Below are 21664 nucleotides of genomic sequence, written 5' to 3'. Positions count from 1 at the left end.
GTTCTCTGAATCCCCCTTGTTCTTATATGCCTCAGGGCCTTTGCACATGCTGGTCCTTCAGCTATGAATGCCCTTTCTCTTCTTCCATACCAAGTAAGTTCTCATGAATCTATTCAGGCTGAATTCAAATGTCACATTCTTCATAAAACTTTCCCAATGCCAGAGGCTGACTTAGTTGCTCTCTTTGTGTTCTTATAAAACTCAATTGTGCCCTTATTATAAAATTCATGAACTAATATTCTGAAGTAGAGTTTCTCAGCCATGACACTACTGGATTTGGGGGTCAAATACTTGTTGTGGGGGGCTGTCCCATACACCCCATAAGACGTTCAGCAGTATCCCAGGCCTCTACCCACCAGACGCGAGTAGCACACCCTCCCCATGTGACAGCCAAAACTGTCTCCAGATATCGCCAACTTCCCTACTGCCCTCTCCATGATCATTGAGAACCACCCCCCTACATATTTACTTGGGCATTAAACTTGCAGCCCCTTGAGGACAAAGTCAAGATACTCTTCTTTATGGTTGTAAGCACCAAGCACACCGGCTGGCACACAACAGCAGAACTTCAGCAAATATTTGTTGAATGGAAAAAATGACTAAGACATTGAAAATCAGTGACTCGGGAGCGTCGAGCCGACTAATTCTTAAAAAGATGTGATTCCAGTCATTCTGCTGTGTTTCTTTTTTCTTTACCTTTGCAGAGAAGCCGCTTTTATTAAATCTGAGCATCATAAAAGGATTTTCTGGTGCATGTACTGTTTTATTTATGCAGCTCTCACAAGTGCAATTAACACTGCATCTGTTTTGCTAACAATTCCCTTTGTTTTATGTGGTGCTTTATGTTTTTTCTGAACATGCACAGGCCTGGGCTTTCCACAATCTGTAAGTGGATAAATCCCTACATATGGATGGGGGGGAAAAGACAACCAAAAACTGTACAGTCATTTCCCTATTCTCTGGCATAGCCCAGGCTAAATGTGCTCATTAGTGTGCACATCCCTCCTTCCAGCAGAAGAGGAGAGAGGTGATGCTTTCCAGGGAGAGGGCTGTATTTGGAGGCCTGTCGAATCATCCCTTTAACTGGTGTGTGGGTGGGTCTTACTGGCCACTCTCTCCTCTTCACAGGCAAACACACTTAAGGAACATCCACACTGGCACACAGCCCTAAGGAGGCCTCAGGCTTGTGGATCCTGAGATCCATGTGATAAAGACGAAATCAAACTTCGGGTAGGAAATACGTTCTTGTCTGTTTGCCTCCCCTACCCCCAACCTACACACACACACACACACACACACACACACACACACACACACACAGGAGGCTTCAATCTTCTTCAAACTGCCATCATTCTCCGAATCCCCCTTGTTCTTATGTGCCTCATGGCCTTTGCACATGCTGGTCCTTCAGCTATGAATGCCCTTCCTCTTCTTCCTGTTCTAGATTGGCCAAAAGGAAACTAGAACATGCCCCATTTCTGGTCTGGATATTAAAAATGAGTACCTGAATGCATACCAACAAGAGTTTTTCCTTTAGGACAACTGGGATAATAGAGTTCTAGAGCATTGGAGAAAAGTGAAATGGTAAGGAACATAACACTGTTGAGTCAGGCTGCCTCATCTGACTGCCATTTCCAGTGGGGGCCCTCGGATGTGCTTCTTAACCTCTGGGCACATGATGTTCTCTTCAGTAAAGCAGGGATGACAGTACTCACGTCCCAGGATTGTAATGAAGATTAAAACATAAATGCACATAAAGTACCATGTACTTGCACTTGGCACATAGTAAGCACACAACAAATGTCATGTGTTATTAGTAAGACCCCGTGGTGCTTGACACAGAGAAAGCAATCAATTAATGTCAGCTATTATCATACCAAAAGTTAACATTATTCTTCGGAGATCTTTTGGTTCACACCTTTCCTTTAAGAGATATAAACCCTTAATGCCTACACTAAAAAAAATTTGGGTGTGCTCCCAGACGTGCTGTGACAACCATCAGCCAGATGAAGGAAACAGAGACAAACTGGAACCTGCAAGTTTCGATCACCTCCCACGCATCAAGCTGTAGGCTTTCGTCGTGTGTTGTCTCACCAAGTACGTAAACTCCGTGAAGTCAGGGACCTTGCCTGATTCGTACGGTAGAGATGAAGAGAATCACACGCTGTCTGGTGAGAACAGGCACCGAGATCCTAGCCATGAAGCCCTGATAGAAATGACATGGGAGCTGGGTCTTACAGAGAGAAGAGGCAAGTGAGAAAAGTATCGTGTGTGCGCTGATCTACCTTCCTTCGTTTTTTTAAAGCCTGAATCACCAAATCCTCCCTTTACCCACACCCCGGGGAGATATGAGCAGGCCACAAACGTTAACACTGAAGACCATTTTTTATTAGTATGTCTTTACCTCTGCACCGAGGGGGAAATATATCTATTCCAAGCCTTAAAAAAAAAAAAAAAAGCTTGATTCCAAGCCCTGATGAAATGTTACTCATTCCTCCACAAGTAACCTGTTTTGATAATCCTCCCCGAGAGATCAAGCCGTGTCTGAGTACAATGATTGCCATATTCTAGATTTAACTGACCACATAGATGCGTTATTTGCAAACAAGAAAGAGCCTTTCCCTTCCTGACTCGGAGAAGTGGGATGTTTATGACCTGTTTATAAAAGTCTGCATAAAATACAGCTTTGGAGTCTTGTCCATGAGTAAACTACCTGGAGTCAAGTGTGTCTTTTAAAATATGATGCATCACTTGCAAGAATGGCTTCTCAGTCTCTTGCCCCCCCCCCAACTCATTGCTCTCCCATAAATAACAATGCAAGGTGATGGCAGACCACAGCTTCCATTGTGCCCCCACCTGTACAGGATGTCTTCCCTGGTGGATTTTTGTTAAGAAACAAAATACAACTTTTATTGAGATCAATAAAAGATTAAGGTGACAAAGTGATTTATTGACTATAGAGAAGGCTCATTTTTCCCTCACAACAGCAAGAGCTACCGGAAAGGACGTTGTTGTTGTTTTTGGTTTTTTGCTTTTTTTTTTACCCTGGGTCTTCAGGAAAGTTGTGAGAAGCTTAGACTCATTTATCAAACCAAAAGAGAATGATTAAAAACCATAAGGAAACAGACAAAGAACACACATGAGCCAAAGCTGGCCGATCATGGGTTGTTTTGCTGAACGACCAGGTCACAGGGTAGGGAGGGACGGAGGAGAGACACGGGACGTTGTGCAGAATGAGGCTCGGTGGGACGTGGGGAGCAAAGGTCAGAACTGCTCAGGCTGAGGTCAGAGCAAAGAAAGCACTTGACATTGAGAAGTAAGAAATCAGAGAGCCATGGAATCTGACCTTAACCACGGTTACGGACAAGCCATACAGCACCAGGGGTGGGGGGTGGGGGTGGGGGGCTCAGCCCCATGCTTCATTTGGATCAGATGCTTTGGTGTTGCAAACACCCTGTCGATGTATACTCCTTACCTTTTCCCACACTGTCAGCTCTGCGGGGAAAGTCTCAGCACCCAGCCCCCTTCCCTTCCTGAAGACCCCGCCCTCATCCCTCAAAGTGATCTCAGACCCTTCCCTCTGCTGCAATTCTCCCACGGAGAATGAGTCCCTCCTTTACCCTCCGATGAGGATAAATGCCAGAAGCCCCCCTACAGGGAGCCCCAAGTACGCACCAGGCACCATACCGAGGACTTCACGTGCCAATGACATCCACACAGGAATTTTGTGAATTTTGTTGAGGGCTGCATCCCCTGAGCGTCACACACAGTTGGTATTTAGTAAATATAGATACATTTTTTAACAAATTAATGCATGAGCTAATGGAATCCTCAGAACTGTCCTGTGAGGGGTAGATGTTATTATCCCCATCTTACGGAAAGGAAAACTGGGATGCCCAGAACGTCACTCAGTGCTTAAGAATGACTGACTTTCTGAGTGTCCTCTTTCTCTCCTCTGTCTCTTGCTGAGAACACCCCACCCCACTCCCCAAATCCAACCCCGCAGCACAAGAAAAGGAAAAATAACCTCTGAGACAATAGGCAAAGTCAAAATTAGAGATGTTTATAGTATGGGAGGTCAGTCCTGACCTCAGGGTCACTTTTAAAGAAAATGAGGTCTTATGCTGCTGTTAACAGAAAATCATCCCATGAAACTCTCTGCCCTTTATGGCCTCTGAGACTCATGGTACCTTCTCAAGGTCGGGGGATGGAGACTACAGGGCTTCTGATACAGCAGTCTGTGTGAGTTCTCCAATAACCGTATAATGAGTCGATTTTAAATTCTGACATTATGAAACACAGTAGCACCATCCCTCTGTAGCAGCATTGCCATGAAAGCTGAACTTGCCAAGCACTGATTTTTTTTTTTTTAACTAAGCCCACACAATTTCACCTCTAGGAATTCATCCCGCGGATGTACTTGCATTTGTGAGAAATGACATATGTGCTTCGCTGTTCACTGTCGTCGTGGTCTGCAAGAGCAAAATATTAGGAACTGCCCAAAAGTCCATCACTAGGGACCAGAGGAACAATATACGCACCCTATACAATCGTAAGAGGCATTTGAAAGATTGCAGCCAGAGGGGCCCCTGCACGGCTGAGTCGGTTAAGCATAGGACTCTTGGTTGGGGCTCAGGTCATGATCTCAGAGTTTCGTGAGTTCAAGCTCTGCGTTGGGCTCTGTGCTGACAGCCCAAAGCCTGCTTGGGATTCTCTCTCTCACCCTCTCTCTCTCTCTCTGTGCCCCCCAACTCGTGCTGTCTCTGTCTCTCTCAAAAATAAATAAATAAGCAGGGCGCCTGGGTGGCTCAGTCGGTTAAGCGTCTGACTTTGGCTCAGGTCATCATCTCACGGTTCACGGGTTCATGGGTTCATGGGTTCGAGCCCTGTGTCAGGCTCTGTGCTGACAGCTCGGAGCCTGGAGTCTCCCTCTCTCTCTGCACACCTCCCCCACTCGCACTCAGTGTCTCTCTCTCTCTCTCACAGACGCTTGGGGCGCCTGGGTGGCTCAGTGGGCTGGGCATTCGACTTCGGCTCAAGTCATGATCTCTCACTCCATGAGTTCAAGCCCCGTGTCGGGCTCTATGCTGACAGCTCACAGCCTGGAGCCTGCTTCAGATTCTGGGTCTCCCTCTCTCTCTCTGCCCCTCCCCCAGTTGCACTCTGTCTCTCTGTGTCTCTCAAAAATGAATTAAATGTTAAAAAAAATTTTTTAAGGTATTATGTAAGGAAAGAAGGATGAAAAACTGTGTATGATGCTGCTACAGACATAGACACCTATCTAGAAACAGAAAGAGACAAAGAGGGACAGCGATAGGGCAGACACGGGGACAAGGACAGAGACCGAGTCCGAGATGGAGACCCACATACACGCAAATGTCGGTTTATATAAAACATCTCTGGAAGGATACAGGATAACCAGCTACAGCAGTTGCTTCCCGGGAGTGAAAATGTGTGGTTAAAGGCAGTGGCAGGCACGAAAATTTTCCTTCTCGTACCTTTTCAATTTTGTATTGCATGCGTGTGTGGCCATAGACATGTCACTCAGCAAATGTGAAGCAAGTGTCTACTGTGACCCAAGCGGTAATCAACAGACAGCAACACCTATGCCCTTGCTAGCGGGGAGGCAGAAAATGGACAAGATAAACAAATAAAACCTATCGTCATCTAGGCCAGTCATAGGCACTGGGGGGCTGGGGTGGGGGGGGGGGGAATAAAGTGGTGGGCTCTGAACTGATGAGGAGCAGCTGAAATTTTAGGGCAAGTTCCTGTTGAGGAAAGGAAGTGGGAGAGCCAGCCCGACGCTCCGGGCAGACAGTCCAGCTGCAGACAGAGCTGCAACCATGGCGTGTCTGTGTTCAAGGCGTGTTTGTGTTCCGGGCATGTTGTCTGAGGATGAGTGAGATGAACGCGGCCGGAGCGAGCAGCGGGGGGGAAGCGAGGGCTAACGAGGCCAGAGAGGTGACAGGGGGTCAGATCACTTGGGTCTTGCAGGATGGAGTCTGGCTTTTGCTCTGGGTGAGATGGGAGCCATTGAGGGCTTGGAGGAGAAAAGCGATGTGACCAGACTTAATGCCTCCGCGTTCATGATCTCTCCGGCTTCCGGGTGGAGAAGGGATGCAGAGGCAAGGCGGCCATTTCAGGAAGCCGTTGCAATATCCAGGGGAGGTAACGCCGGGATGCAGTGCGGCTGTGGCGGTGGGCAGAGAGGAGTGCTTGGACTCTGGGCACATTCTGCACAGCTGGTGGGTTTCGATAGCACCGTAGAACAACCCGGGGGCCCCGCCACATGAGACCAGCCAGGGGGCCCCGCCATGTGAGACCAGCCAGGGGGCCCCGCCATGTTAGAACAACCCGGAAGCTCAGCCGGCGGCAATCCCTCCACTCCATGGTGGTCTGTGTTGTTTCCCTAGCTCTACCAGCTGCTGGCTGTGTGACTGCAGACAGATTCCTCAGCCTCTCTTGGTATCCATTTTCGTGTCCGTTAATGGGGGAAATCATAACTACTCGGTAGGGCTGTGGTGCCCGTCACGTAGTTCAGCTCAGGGAAAGAGCTGAGCGTCACGTCTGACTGGGGGTGATCCCTGGGTCACAATCAGCAACTTCCGAGAAGTCGTAAGTTCACCTTCCCTGTGCTGAGGGTGTAACTTTGGGGGTGAAGGAGGCCGTGTGTGTAAAGTCCTAGGCCCTTGTACCCCCTAAAGTGCCACATCAGCCCAAGTGCCAACGGACGGTTGTGGGGACAGTGACAGAAACGCTGCCACCCTCCTCTTGGCCCTAACAGCACAACGTGAAGGGACAATGGAGCCCCCCCTCCCCCCAGGAGCTCAGGGCAAGCTGGTCAGCAGAGAGACAGGAGGGAATAGTGCCGTGGACATGGGGAACAGGGAAATTTCAGGGCAGGGAGCGCCCTGGAGCTGGCTGGAGGCTGGATTGTTTCGTGTCACCTCGAAGCGCCTTCCTTGGTGCGGAGCCGTGGAGGCGGCTCAGGAGGCACTCGTGGGACGGCCTTATTGGCAGCAGAAAGGAAGGAGGCACTGATTCCGAAACAGGTAACCTCACCCTATTCGAGGGTGTCGGCGTGCAGCCGCACAGGGTCGAGGGTGGGAGCCATCTGGGGAGGCCCCGCCAGCCAAGCCTGGGGCGCATCACAAGGACGGCTGCCCGTGGCCCTGACAGTCCAAGCCAATCATTCTCCTCAGGCTGGAAAACAGGTGCTCTGCCTCCGTCCACAGAAGAAGGGTAATATGGAGAAAGCAAGCATTCACCTGACAGCAGCACCCACACCCCGGCATAGACACCCCCCCACACACAAACACACCCCAGACACAGCCAGTCCCAGGCACGTGCACATAAGCAGAGACACACAGAAACAGCCAGAGGGACGTCACACGTGAGCACAGACAGACACCAAGAAACCACGCAAAACCACGTCCGCACACATAAACGCATGCAGGACATGATGCGTGACCCAAGTAGCCATCAACACAGACAGACCCAGCGAGGACTAAAAGACGCGGACAGGCACAGACCCAAAGACACACACGTGTGCAAGTATGCACGCATACACACGCACACGCACACGCATCGCCACGCAGCGACTGAAGGCTGAAGTTCAACCAGGAATCAGGACGGCAGAAGTAACAAAGGACGATGGTGAGAATTCTCCCAGCTCCCAGAGGTCCCCAGCAATGATCCCGTGTGCATCTCTATCTGATGCAATTTGCTCTGCACGTAAGCAGTTCTGATTTAGATGATAGATAGAAACCATTTATACAGTTAAACACGGCAGGGGTCTAAACGCTGCTCCCCACAGAACACCAGATGTGAATAGATGAACATTTGATTGTCCTCACGCCTGCTTCTGACAAGCTAACAGATAAGAAACCATCCCACTGAATTCCCAGAAAACTGGAGACCGCGAATACAGATAGCAATGTGCAGGAAGAGCTAGGATTTATTAAGGCAGATTTCTAAATATTAAAGAGACGGCAGCTGGCCGAACTCCTCTCAGCAGACTTTGTAGGCGGGATATCACTTGATAACCAAGATGAATGAGCGGAGCTCTCCGAGGGAGCTTCTAGGGCCTGGAGCAGAGCGGATGACCTCCTGCAGGCAGTACACAGGCACTGTGTGCTCTGGACGCCGGGGTTTGGAACCGGAAGGTCCCAGTGCCCCACACTGTCTCTTCCTTATAGCTGCCTAGGATTCCACCGGGGAGTTTGGAGACTTGCAGAATTCTTGCTCAAAATATAAATGCACACCTGAAAAGATCTTGCTCACCATCACCACTCATGAGGGAAATGCAAATCAAAACCACAAGGACACGGAGAAATTTGAACCCTTGTGCGTGGCTGGTGGGAATGTAAAATAACGCAGGTGCAGTGGAAAATGGTACAGCAGTTCCTCAACAAAACCCAAAGTACGATCCACCACGCACTTGTGGGCACACACCTGAAATAAGTGAAAGCAAGGACAGGTATTTGCACATCCACGATCACAGCAGCACTATTCACAACAGCCAAAAGGTGGAGACAGCCCGAGTGTCCATCAACAGATAACTGGAGAAAGAAAATGCAGCCTGTGTGTCGGACGGCCCCTTTCTCAGGTTTAAAGAAGGAAATCGTGGGGCGCCTGGGTGGCTTGGTCAGTTAAGCATCCGACTTTGGCTCAGGTCATGATCTCACGGTCCGTGAGTTCGAGCCCCGCGTCGGGCTCTGTGCTGACAGCTCGGAGCCTGGAGCCTGTTTCAGATTCTGTGTCTCCCTCTCTCTCTGCTTCTCCCTGTTCATGCTCTGTCTTTCTCTGTCTCAAACATAAATAAACGTTAAAAAAAATTTTTTTTTAATAAAATAAAGAGGGAAATCGTGACACGTCATATCATGGATGAACCCTGGGGAAATTACGCTGAGGGACGCATAAGCAGTCACAGAAGGACAAATCTTGTGTGACTCTGCCCATATGAGGCACCCAAAGAGTCAGAGCAGAAGGGTGGGTGGGCTCAGAGTGGGGAAAGTTACAGGGACACGGTTGCAGCCGGGGACAATGAGAAGCACTCTGGAGATGGAAGACAGCTTGAACGTACTTAGTGCCACAGGAACGCCCAAGTGGCTGAGTCGGTTAAGCGTCCGACTCTTGATTTCAGATCAGGTCATGATCTCACGGTTCATGACTTCGAGCCCCCAGTCGGGCTCACTCTGCACTGACTGTAGAGTCTGCTTGGGACTCTTTCTGTCTCTGCATTCTTATGCACTCGCGCTCACTCTGTCGCTCTCAAAATACACAAATAAACTTTTAAAAAACAGTTGAAATAGAGGCACCTCGGTGGCTCAGTCAGTTAAGTGTCTGACTTCGGCTCAGGTCACGATCTCGCGGTCCGTGAGTTCGAGCCCCGAGTTGGGATCTGTGCTGACAGCTCGGAGCCTGGAACCTGCTTCAGATTCTGAGCATCCTTCTCTCTCTGCCCCTCCCTCATTCACACTCTGTCTCTCTCTGTCTCTCAAAAATAAATAAAAACATTACAAAAATTTCTTTAAATAGTTGAAATAGAAAACTTACAATGTATATATTTAACTGTGGTAATCCATCTAGACTGCATTATGAATTAATGCATGAAAATACTTCCTATCAAGAGAATCATAAGGATTGGTCTGCAGTCAGGAGAAGGGAAGATCCACCATGAAGAAAGGAGGGAGATCTTAGAAATGCCATCCCAGAGGAATCTCTGCAATGATAGAAGACATCTGATATCACCATGAGCGCCCCTCAAACTTACCTCCTCTCCTCATCAAAGCTGGTCTGCCCCTATGTTCCAACACCTCCCAATCGTCTTTACCTAAACAAGGTAGGTGGGCCCCCAAGTAAGGTTCTTCTGTTCCCACTGTTCCATCCCAACGAGGTCCTATATCCAGAAAGGGTAAAGGAAGAAAACTGCCAACCTAAGATAGCCCAGGCATCTACATATTCCAAAGAATGACCAACACACCGTGCATCTTTTTTGCACTAAGAGTTTTAAATCGATTCTGTATACTCTGGCGCAACTAGATGGGTCACTGTCTTCATTGTGCAGATAAGGAGATGAGAATAGATGCAATTTTTAAAAAATTTCCCTCAGTTACACAGCTACCAAGTGGCAGATCCAGGACTCAAGCACTAGAATGTTCATCTCCAAAACTCCAAAGCCCGTGTCATTGGCCATCTGTCCTGATTCCCCAGAGCAGAGGCATCCCATGAAGAGTTCTAGCATTTACAAATAAACAATTATATAGTGGTCTAGGTAAAATACCTCAAACCACCTAAAAAGTCAATGCCATTTACTTGGTGCTAGAATCTTATCAGTGCTTCTCCACTGACAGACATTTTGTTGTCCTCCCCAGGGAGCACTTGACAATGTCTGGAGAGGTTTGGGATGCTCATGCTACTGGCAATTAGTGGGTAGAGGCCGGAGATGCTGCTAAATATTCTAACCCCTCCCCTTCACAAAGAATTATCTGGACCAGAATGTCAATAGTGCTGAGGTCGGGAGACCCTGAATTCTATCAGAGCAACAGTGCACGAGAACTTCGGTGTGTGTCTCCCTCCATCCCCGCCTTTGCCTTCCCTCCTTGTCTGCTCCCGAGGACATCTGCTCACTTACCCAAAAAGGAAAACATCCACGCATGCTAATTCACTCAACATTTACATAGGCTGCAATATTCTAAGTGCTCATCAGAGCTTCCGATCAAGCATGCGCACAGCGGGCACGACTGTCAATAAGGAAGTCTATGTTTAAGGGGAAGACCACTTACTCAAAACACACGGATTGGTAGACACAATTTTCCCAACCACATGAACCATGGAGACATCACAATGATTATCAGCGTGTTCTAAAGGTGTATGTTCGCACCCCTACACTCAGCGACTCTTATCAGATTGGCACGGAGACCTAATCAGAGCTTAGGGAGCATGGTGCACACATTCGAAGGTGGCCCCCATGATGCCCTTGTTCTGTCATTCATACCCTCAGAGAACATCTCTCCTTCAGCACGGGCAAGACAGTGACCTGCTTCTAAACAACAATGTGGCAGAGGTGACGGGCCACCCCTTCCATAACTGCAGTATAGTGCGTAAGACTCCCATCTTGCCCCCCTGCCCACCAGAAACTCTTCTTCGTGGCTGGATGAAGTACGTGGCCACGTCGGAGAAGTTCACGTGGAAGGCACTTCGGGGTAGGAGCCGAGGGTGGCCTCTGTGCGACAGCCAGCAAGAAAGCAACAGAGAAACGGACTCAAGCTCCAATACCAAGGAACTGAACACTACCAAGAAGCACACACGTGGGGACACGAGCCCCCTCCCAGCTGAGCCTCCAGCCTGGCTGATACCCCAGTTGCAACCTCATGAGATCCTGAGCGAAGGACCACCTGCAGATCCTGGGAAGGTCGCTCCTGCAGCCCCAACCCCCAGAAAGCACGAGGGATTCGGGGAGGGCTCTAAGCCTCTGCACTCAGTGTGGTCATTTGTCCTACAGCCACAGAAAGCAGCACTCACAGAGCACCTCTCACAGAGTGCCCTCTAATCCCTGCCCGCGACACACAGCCTTTCAGCAGCAAGGACATCTTCCTCGGCTCTGAACCCAGGGAGATGAGAAACCTTGGAACCACCACCCCAGCCGAGCCGCCCCGAGATTTACGAAGGCCTCCAACTTCCATTAGGCAGCGGGAAGGCGCCGGGTGTCTCTGCTCGTGTTTAGAAGTCCGTTTGTTTCCATTCGTTGTCAGCAGTTTGCATAAGTGAGTGGTTTTATTTCTTGTGAGCGAGAAGGAAAAACGCACGAGTTACCCCAGCAGTGGGAGATTTGTCAAATAAAGCTTTTAATAATGGGGCTGTTTGACAGTTTTATAGTTCTTCAACTTCCCGGCCATTTGAAGGTGGTAGGTTTTCAATAAAAATTAAGTCCTTTTCCAAGAGAAACTCGGTCCCCTGTTATTTTAAAACAACTAGTCCAGGGTGCACTGAAGCACCTTAATTCCGCTACCGAAAGTAAATCTCCCTCCTTTTCCGTATTAATAACTCAGGCAATCCATCAGCCTGAGACGGACCGTGAGCTTTCACACCAGTATTTCCAGGTGGCCTGATGAACCACATCCGTAACTAGACTTGCCGGGTGATCATTAGGCTGTTCCTGAAAATAAATGGCCTGGCCTTGTCTGCGGCTTACTTAAGTACACCGGGAGGGGCCAGCGGCCTGGACTTCACTCTTTCATCCCCTTGGATCCTTCTAAAGTTCTTCTGGGTCACAGGAAGTGCTTCAGGGGCCAGCCTCTGAGGAGGGAAGTGGCACATGGGAAGAACCCAGGATCTGAAGACCTCGGTTCTAGAACGAGCTCCATTGCCTGCTACTTGTATGACTGCTGGGTTCATCCCCTGACTTCTCAGACGTTTAGCTCCTCCGTTTGTCAGTGGAGGAGAGGAAGTCAGAATTCTGGGGCTCAAACCCCGACACGGTGATCCACAGGAGTGGTCAGGGGTACGTATCTAATCCCTCTGAACTCGCTCATGTAAAAAATGTGACGACTATTCCTAGCAGTTCTTAGAGGCCCAGAAAGGGTCATCTCTGGAAATGACTGAGCCAGGTTCTCCTGGTCCTCACCAAGTGCCCATTCAGTGCAAGTTGTCCTCTTGTCATTATTGTTATCACTCTTATTACTGAGTATGTCAATACCGTCACAGTCAAGAAAAAAGTTGTTAAGCCCCTGCTTTGCCAAGAGTGGTTCTCTCTGCCCCTGCCAGAGACAGCATCCAGTGTCTCAGGGATCCTGTGCTGCGGCCCGTGTTTCCATACAATAAATGACCTCTCTGAACACAGTGATGCCCCAGACCCAGGACAAACAGCCTCAAGGAACCGTTGGCTCCGAAGGTAAAGACTCACCAGTGGGAATGGTTAGCAAAAGGATGCTTGCTTTTCGTGACAAGCCCGGTGGGTAATCTGGACTGTTTTGCAATGTGCATCTACAACTTTGATTAGCACTGTGCTTTTTAGGGGCACCTGGGTGGCTCAGCCAGTTAAGCATCTGACTTCAGCTCAGACCATGACCTAGAGGTTCTCGGGTTCGAGCCACGCATCCAGCTCTGTGCTGACAGCTCAGAGCATGGAGCCTGCTTCAGAGTCTGCGTCTCTGTCTTTCTCTGCCCCTCGCCTGCTTGTACTCTGTCTCTCTCTGTCTCACAAAAATAAATAAACATTAAAAAAATTATTTTTAACTGTGTTTTTTATTATAAATGCAAAAAAAAAAAAGAGATAAAAGGGTATGTGCCTCAAGCCACTAGAGAGATGCCAGCTGGTACTCAGGTTGGCCCCAGACCTGGACTTTCACATGCATCTCTCACCAGGCCTGAGCTTCCCTCACCTTCTAGGGCTGCCGAACCAGAACCAATGGTGACCACACAGCGGTTCCGCAGGCCCAGTTTGCAGGAAGCAAGTAAGTTCAAGCCCTCTCTTCCCCAAGGTCCCAAAGGCACAGAGCATGGAGCCCTTATGCCCTACAGCATCCAGCGTCCCCTCCACTGCCAAGTGCCCCTATCGAAGGTGTAAATTGTCACCATCATTTTCTTATTCTTCCTCATCATCTCCACCATCCTCCTCCTCCTCGATTACTCTCCTTAATAAATCCCACCCCCACCCCAGGTCCCTCTCTCTATGCTCAGCAACCGCCTATATTCTTCCTTCAGTGGATTCAGACCATTTACTATGCTTCATTCTTAGCCCTTATCTTCCCAGCCTGAAAATACAGAATCTCTATAGTCTTACTCTGTTAAAACAACTTCTTGCATTGAAGTTCCTCAATCTCCTGCATGTTTTTGGAACATGGGGACCCTCTGCCAGCATCCTTCCTATCTTGGCCACCCCTCTCCCTGCTTGCGGGTCTCCTGGCCACTCTCCCTCCGTGTCCCCCTCTATCTGCCCACCGTCTCTGCTCTGACAGCTCCAGCAGGGGGACCTGCTTGGAACAATATGGCTCCGTTATGATCGCTCTCTGTCATTCCTTCCTGGAATTTAATTGGATTTTTCTCTCCCCTTTGTTAGTCGAAAGCACATAATAAAAATCTCCCCGAGTGCAATCACTTTCCATCGGCACTGTTCCAACCCATGTCACGATGAGGCTTGATAGAAAAGGGGCTCTCTCCCACTCCACATAGGAAATAAATATTTGACTTGCAACGGAGGCTTTATTTATGGCATGGATTAACTCCTTACAAGTCCCCGGAGGGGAAGGGAGAGGAGGCTCCAGCTCCCCACTTGTGGTAGAGGTCAATTCATCAGCCGCTTCCGCAAAGGAATCCTGCGCGTGAAATTGTGTGGGGATTCCAGCAGACAGACTTTCATAAAGTGCGGTCCACAAACGACCTCAGTCCGAATTTCCCAGAGGGACTGATGAAAATTCAGATTCCTACACCCAACCCTGGGCCTAGTGGGTGGGGTCAAATCTCCGGTGGCTCCAACCTGAGAGCCCATCGTTCTGCACAGAAAGGCCACCGGCCCCCAGTTTCACTGTGCATCCATGAAGCTGCTGGGGGGTGAGAGAAATGGAGGCCCCAAAGTGGGTGCCGTGCTCCCGCAAGGATAGCCTCCCCATTTAATCTACCCTTATTTCTCGCTTGTCTTCATTATACTCCAGACCCTATGTCTTGAGGGTGAATTTTGAAAGACCTTTTCCACTATGTAGAAGCCTTCTCAAAAGTTGGACACCAGGGGCACCTGGGTGGCTCAGTCGGGTAAGCATCTGACTCCCGATTTTGGCTCGGGTTCTTGGTTTGGGTGCCCCTCCTTGGGCTCTGCGCTGACAGCATGGAGCCTGCTTGGGATTCTCTCTCTCTCCTTCTCTCTCTCTCTGCCCCTCCCCTGATCACAATAGCCCACACACGGATTCTCTCTCAAAATTTTAAAATAAACATTTGAAAAAAGTTGGACACCAGACTCAGGGAAAAGATGTGGTGGTTTGGGGTTTTCTTAAATTCGTATTTGTTATATATATGTGCACACACACACACACCTATAAATAAAAACATCAGTTCTGAAATATGTAATACTTAATGCATCATGCAAATGCATCATTTCAGCCATGATTCATGTTGATCTAAGGTCAAAAGGTACCCCACCTTTTCAAATAGAAGAACGTATTTCAGGAGAAGTCAGGACTAGCAAAGGAAACCACAAGATAGAAAGTGGATGAACACTCCTCAGAATGAGCCAGAGTCTTTAAAATCCTGAGAGGGGAAAAAAAAAATTGTCCTTTCCAAACAGTTTGATATTCTCCAGGACCTCCTTTAGAGCTGTGTAGGTGTATTCATGGTGTCATCTGAGAAATCCCAGAGAGGGCTCTCTGCCCTGATGGTTCTGGAATGCTTGACATCGTCAGACTTCACTCAGCTTTCACGACTGACAAAATTCGGTTGTAGAATAGTCTACCCAGAGACAATACCCAAATAGCGCTTTAACTAACATCAAGTATATGGCCTTTATCTTCAGTAATTTCCTTTTGTTAATTTTAATTCCGGGTTCGATAATACACAGTGTAATATTAGTTTCAAGAGTACAATATAGTGATCCCACACTTGGATACATCACCCTGTGCTCATCATGAGGAGTGCCCTCCTTAATCCCCATCCCCCAGTTCACCCCTCCCCCCACCCCCTCCCCTCTGGTCACATCCAATGGTTCTGTACAATTAAGAGTCTGTTTCTTGGTTTCTCTCTCTCCTTTTTTTTTTTCCTTTGCTTGTTTGTTTTGTTTCTTAAATTCCACATAGGAGTGAGATCATGTGGTATTTGTCTTTCTCTGACTGACTTACTTCACTCGACATTATACTGTCTAGCTCCGTGCATGTCATTGCAAATGGCAAAGTTTCGTTCATTTTTATGGCTGAGTAATATTCCAATGTGTGTGTATACCACATCTTTATATCCATTTATGAGTCGATGCACATTTGGGCTGCTTCCATAATGTGGCTATTGTCGACAACACTACAGTAAACATTGGCAGGGAAGGGCGTGTATCCCTTTGAAGGAGAGGTCTTGTACTTGGGGGAGAGATGCCCAGTAGTGCGATTACTGGATTGTAACAAACTTCAGGGTTGGGACTTCCTTGGGGAGTAAAATGTTAGAAATATTTTATGGCCGTTCACACACATGTCCTTGGCTTCCCAAAAGGGTATCAAAAGGTGGTACTTTCCTGTGGCTGTTGTAACCAAGTACTACAAGCTTAGTGGCTTAAAGACACAAATCTATCATCTCACATTTTACAGCCAGCCAGCCATGGGTCTCACGGGGCCAAAATCAAGGTATTAGCAGGACTGCATTCCTTCAGGAGGCTCGAAGGGAAAATCCCTTTTCTTGCTTTTTTTTTCAGCTTCTAGAGGCCACCTACATTCCTTGGCTACACCTCCCTCCATCTTCAAAGCCAGCTGGACCCTCACTCTTTTCTTTCTCGGAACCTCCTTTTCTGCCTCTCTCTTTCAATTTTAAGGACCCTTGTGATTACACTGGGTCCACCCAGATAACCCAGGATGATCGCCCCATTTTATGGTCAGCTGACTGGTCAGATGACTTAATTTCATCTCTAACCTTATTCCCCTTTGCCACAGAAGGGACCATATTCACAGGACAATGCTCAAGCCCCCCACACCACTTAACTATGTCCACCTGTAGGAACATAAGTGGCATGCCTTCGCTACAAGCTCAGCAACTCTGTTATCATCACTTTGTAATGAATTTCAGGACTAGGTACCAAATAGCCCATGTCACAGGTGGGATCCCAAGGAGCACAGTCTGAGATGGGGAGCGGGGGTCAGGACATTCATCAGTTGGGGCTCTGGGGAACAATCCCTCTGGAAGACGGGGGGAAGGAAGCTTTGGACAGAGGGAAACTGAACGCCATCAAAGCCCAGCCAAGACCCCAGACACTTCCACTCTGGAGCTGGGGTGCCTGTCAGGTTTGTCCCAAGCTCGGGGAGGCCACTAGCATTTCTGTCCTTGCCCGGATCAGGCGCTGCATGAGGGTGCCCTAGGCTGAGACAGGTTTTTTCAACCGAGGCCATCCTCAAAGAGGGTCACCTCAGGGAACAGTCCCGGCCTCCAGGGGAACAAGGCTTCATCTCACCGGGGGCATCTGCACAGACCTCGCAAAGATAAAACGCAACTTAACGAGCACTGAATACAAAATGCTGTACTGAATCACTTCCTGATGAGACCTCTCAGCCTCTCTCATTAACCTCGGTGCCTCTGTTCCCGGCCCTTGATGCTGTTCGGGCTCGGCCTGGCTGCTCTCAAGTTAGCAACAGCCACAGACATTTTGATCTACCCGATCCGGAGCCTTGCACATCTTTTCAGAACTTCGTCTGCATCTCAGGTCTCCCTTACATTTTCTAGAGGCTTCTCCCTTCTCTGTCTGGTCCTCTTCTGCCTTTTGCAGTGGAGACCGATTACGCCACTTGGTTCCTTTATTTTTTTCAGACTGACTCGGAAAACACGGCCTGCCTTTCTCCAAAGCAACTCAGGCGGCTCTGAACCACGACCGACGTAGGTTAAGCTCTGCTAAACTCCATGACACGAGGATTATAAATTAAAGGTCAACCCATTCCCTCACACAGTTGCTACTGAAAAAGCCCTAGAAATTCAGATGAATTAGAATCAGATGTCAAGGCCACAGAAGAAACACCAGTGTCAGAATAAAGACCCGTTTCCCAGAGTGTACTTAGAGCCTGACCCAGGCGATTCATCCCCGACCCAGAATCCTTCATCAGACATGTGGTCATCAAGACCCTCACCTCACGTCTCACCCCCAGCTAGTGGCCCAAACCTGGGGAAGGCAGGGTCCGTCTGACTCGGGGAATGTGACAAAGCTTCACTGAGAACTAAGTTTCCATCTCCCTGTGGCTCAGAGTGACAAAGGACTGACCCAGGTCAGCAGCCAAGAAGGGGTGCAGCCCCTGTTAGTACCAGAAGCCACTAACGAGGGATGCAGCTCCGCTAAGCCCAAGAGGTGCTCAGCCACCCGGGGCTAGGTTGTTTGAGATGCCGCGTCGACCCTGCCAGGAGCACACCGCCAACAGTCACTTCCGTGTGCATTTTGCAAAACACCAGCTTGCGCCTTATCTCGTGTTGGCTCATCAACAGCCCTGTCAGGTATGGAGAGCAGGGATCATTATTTGTATGGCACTTTTGTTTCTTTGTGCGAGACGACGCGTGCACAATGCCGCCATGATGTGCCAGGCCGTCCAAGGAAAGCGTAGACACACGCAGACCAAAAAACCCAGGTCTGATTCTCAGACCCTCACAAACACACCAAGAAACCAGAGCGTGGCGGGAAATGCACCCTTCCTTCCCCCACAGCGGCTCCTCTCGGTCTTGAGTATGTACCCCTCAGGGAACCAAAGCCTCTTGCTCTCAATCCCCCCCGTCTTCCTCTAATTCAGCTCTGCCATTTCTCCTGATGTGGGCTTTTATCACACCTGCACTTTGATGTGGAACAGACCGTGTTCCTGGAAGCCAAAGCAAGCAAAACTCACTTGCCCTGGATCTTTTAAAGCCCCTCCTGCCCCCCCACCCCACCTCCTCCTTCTCTGCCCTCCATCTGAGGCCACCAAGTTCCATATGCCCCCTATCCTGAATAAAGCAAACACAAGCAGCCAGGCTCTCTCTTGGCAATTCTGTCACCTCTCAGGGAATAATGTCCTTGGGCTGCTATCCCAAAGAGCCCACCTCCCCGCCCCAGGCACAAGAATGGAGAGGAAGAGAGAGGACCCTCTCTCTCCACGCATGTTTACTGTGGAAAATTCGGGAAACACAGAAAACCAGAAAAGACACCAATATCCTCATCAATCAGCAGTGATCACCATTAACATTTTGCTGTGGTTCCTTCTAACTCAGAAATGTTTAAATGAAATAGAGGAGTCACACTATGTACAGACTTTCATTCTGCTTTTCTACACTTAATTCTTTTTTTTTTTAAGTGTATTTATTTTGAGAGAGACAGACAGACAGCCAGGGAGGGGCAGAGAGACAGGAAAGAGAAAATCCCAGGCAGGCTCCATGCTGTCGGCACAGAGCCCTGACTTGGGGCTTGAACCCACAAACCGTGAGATCGTGACCTGGGCTGAAACCAAGAGCTGGATGCTTAAATGACTGAGTCACCCAGGTGCCTGTCTATACTTGATGCTTGACAATAAGCATCTCTTCATGCCATTAAACATTCCTTGTGACTTTTTAACAACTATATTATCCCATTGTTTACAGGTAACATTATTACAATTAGAATGTCTGCAAGACCACACTTGTGCTCTATGGGATGGTGCCCCCTGGAGGCACCTCTGTGACAAGATGGTCTATTAATTATATGCCACTGTAAGTGCCCTGGTCATTTTACCTGATGGGAAACTGAAGACAAGGGGGCCTTAGCAACTTACCCTCTTAACTTTAGTGAACAGAAATCCCACTGTGCCTGTCAGCTTGGGCTGCTGTCACAAAATGCCATCAACTGGATGGCTGAAGCAGTTTTTTCTTACAGTTCTGGAGGCTGGGAGTCCAAGATCAGGGTGCCAGCATGGTGGGGTTCTGGTGAAAGCCCTCTTCTGGGTTGTAGTGCTGTGTGTTCCCTCAGCCCAAAAGACAGCGAGGGGGCTCCATGAGATCCCTTTCATAAGGACACTGATCCCATTCAGGAAGGCTCCACCCCTATGACCTAATCACCTCCAAATGCCCCACCTCCTAATGCCATCCCGTTGAGAATGGAGGTGTTAAAAAAAATTCAGCCAAGTAAATTTCAAGATCCAACTGGCTTTACTAAGGGACTCATGAATTGGGCAACATCCCATCCAGCAAGTACAGAAATGCTCCAAGGAGTCTCCTGAATGGATGGTTTTGAGAGGAAGGGGGGCAGGACAAGAAGTCGTCAGCAAAAGGAAAGAAAGGAGTGTGTCATCTTCTTTTAGGGGGACAGGAAGGCAGGGTTTCATCCTGCAGATGACCTCACCAGAGATGATCAAGAAATTCCTGTTTGATGGTTAGAAGGTCACATCCCTGGGATAGGTTAAAACTGTAATTAAGTCTCGGTTTGATGTGTTAGAGTCAATGACTCCAATCTGTGTTTGGTTTTTTTTTCTTTCTTAACAAGGATTTCAACATATAAATTTGGGGAGGACAAAAGCATTCAGTCTATCACACCAACTGGGTCATTTGATCTTAAAGCCACTGTTTCTGCCCCATTAAAACAAATGAACAAACAAACAAACTTGAAATCACTCCACTATTTCTGTTTTGCCCAGTACATTAGGAGACACAAAGAAAGAAAAAAGGAAGGAGGGAAGTGGGAAGGGAGAGAATATAAACAACCACCTACATCATGCTAAGTGCTCTCCCTGGAATACCTCACTCAAACCTCACTCAGACCTTTAAAGTAGCTGAATTTTCTCCCATTCTTCAGACGAAGAACCTAAGGCTCAGAAAGGCTAATTTTGCAACCAGCAAGTGGCAGAACCATTACAATGGGAGTTTCGTGGAGGGCCCACCATGTGCTGAGCACCAAGAGAACCATGGCATTGCCATGTGGTGGGCACAGTATTCGATCAATCAACATAACGGAAGCTGGATAACTTGGCTCACTCACGGAGCTCAGGAGTGAACACCGAAATTGGCCCCGTACCTACATCTCTCTCAGTCACCCACTTCAGGGCACCCCCGCCTCTTCCAAGTCTTAAAGACCCCTTTGCTGACTATACCAATCTCCACCTGGGACACTCACTCCCATCCTCTGCGCTCTCTGTGACATACAAGACATGGAGGCTGAGAAGAGCACGAGGAGGGCAGGACAATCCAAGCCCTTGAATGGTCTCCCTGCCATCTTGCAAGCGTTCGAGTTGTGGCTGGTACCGTGACCAGTGCAGGGGCAGGTTGGGGTGTGCTCGGCCAAGATTAGGACTCCAGGAAGAACAGGGATGATACCTGGGATTGACGTTTGCTTTCTTTCTCTACTTATCTGATTCCTCTGCCCTTTCTCAGTGTCCTTTTCTCTAAAGAAAAGATGCTTGAGGCTGTGAAATCCTCTCGTCCGCATGACTATGAAGTGGTCCGTCCACTGGCTCATCAGTAATGCCCTGAAGGTCAGCTGGGGTCTCCAGTTTCATTGACCCATAACCTGAAAATGTAAGGGATGGCCCAGAGAGAGCAGAGCTGGACTGGACCTCATCTCAGGAATGACAACAGTTAAAAGCCATGAGCACTTATCGATGGTGATTGGTATGGCCCACACTCTGTACCAGATAAGCTATCTCATTTGGATCCTCTGTTGATGTATTACTATTACTATTACCATTAGTTGAATCATTCGTTTTAAGCACGAGACCACCAAAATCAGAGAGGAGAGGTATCTTGTTCAAAGCCACATTGTGGGGAAGTGTTTGAACATGACCTGCTAAAAGGAAAACCCAAGCCCTGGAACACCATCCAGGTCAAGTCTGCAGAGACCTTCGGCTGCTATCCCAACTGAATTTGAGCTTTACGTCTAGGAAGTGAACCTGACTTCCCCTACTGAGTTCTGAAGGTGACTCCTCTCATTCACTCACCACCCTGTTCTCAGAACTTTCCAGAACCTCTTTCCAATATATATTCCTCTAAGGGCTTATAAGACTCTGTA

Source organism: Felis catus, chromosome E3, assembly GCF_018350175.1.
Source record: "Felis catus isolate Fca126 chromosome E3, F.catus_Fca126_mat1.0, whole genome shotgun sequence".
NCBI lineage: Eukaryota > Metazoa > Chordata > Mammalia > Carnivora > Felidae > Felis > Felis catus.
This window is presented reverse-complemented; position numbering follows the sequence as displayed.